We start from the raw sequence: 1,254 nt of genomic DNA on the forward strand, positions 1-1,254 counted from the left end.
TTGTACGCCCCTGCTCTTGGCCTTCGTCTTCATCTTCTTACTTGGTGAATCATTTGGCATTGAAGGCCACAATTTGGCTGTAATCTCCTGGACTGCAAAAATAAAGATTCTTGCTGTTCTACCAGCCTGTTTTCAGAGTTCTCTCTTCATTGAGCAACAGCAGTTCCACTTCAACCCAGAAGNTGTCAGAGGTTCTGTCAGAGGTTCTGAGGTTCTGTCAGAGGTTCAGGTGTTCTGTCAGAGGTTCAGGTGTTCTGTCAGAGGTTCTATCAGAGGTTCTGAGGTTCTGTCAGAGGTTCAGAGGTTCTGTCAGAGGTTCTATCAGAGGTTCTGAGGTTCTGTCAGAGGTTCAGAGGTTCTGTCAGAGGTTCAGAGGTTCTGTCAGAGGTTCAGAAGTTCTGTCAGAAGTTCTGTCAGAGGTTCAGAGGTTCTGTCAGAAGTTCTGTCAGAAGTTCAGAGGTTCTGTCAGAGGTTCTATCAGAGGTTCTGAGGTTCTGTCAGGTTTTCAGAGGTTCTGTGAGGTGTTCTGTCAGAGGTTCTGAGGTTCTGTCAGAGGTTCAGAAGTTCTGTCAGAAGTTCTGTCAGAGGTTCTGAGGTTCTGTCAGAGGTTCAGAGGTTCTGTCAGAAGTTCTGTCAGAAGTTCAGAGGTTCTGTCAGAGGTTCTGTCAGGTGTTCAGAGGTTCTGTCAGAGGTTCAGGTGTTCTGTCAGAGGTTCTGTCAGAGGTTCAGAGGTTCTGTGAGGTGTGTGCGGTCCAGGTGCTGCTGGTTTCCTCTCAGCTCATAAAGCTCTTGACCGTATTGATCTGAGGTGTTTGGTTTGGACTCTGGGACAAGCGGAGCAGAAACTGGACCTTCAGACAGATGTTGTTCTGAAACTAAAATGTTTGAGTTGGATTCTGTCCCCAGAGACGGCTTAGAGCTGAGCTGCTCCTTCACTGCTGTGTGTTTACACTTCATGTTGAACCAGAGCCTGTTAATGAGACCTGAAGGCCCTTTCATTACCCCCAACCCAGACCTGACAGTCCTCAAGTCCCTCCCTGGACCCAGGGACAGCAGGACCAGCAGGGACATCAGGGACAGGAGGGACATCAGGGACAGGAGGGACACCAGGGACAGGAGGACCAGCAGGGACATCAGGGACAGGAGGGACATCAGGGACAGCAGGGACACCAGGGACAGGAGGGACAGCAGGACCAGCAGGGACATCAGGGACAGGAGGGACAGCAGGACCAGCAGGGACATCAGGGACAGGAG

Source organism: Austrofundulus limnaeus, unplaced genomic scaffold (assembly GCF_001266775.1).
Source record: "Austrofundulus limnaeus strain Quisiro unplaced genomic scaffold, Austrofundulus_limnaeus-1.0 Scaffold991, whole genome shotgun sequence".
Classification (NCBI taxonomy): domain Eukaryota; kingdom Metazoa; phylum Chordata; class Actinopteri; order Cyprinodontiformes; family Rivulidae; genus Austrofundulus; species Austrofundulus limnaeus.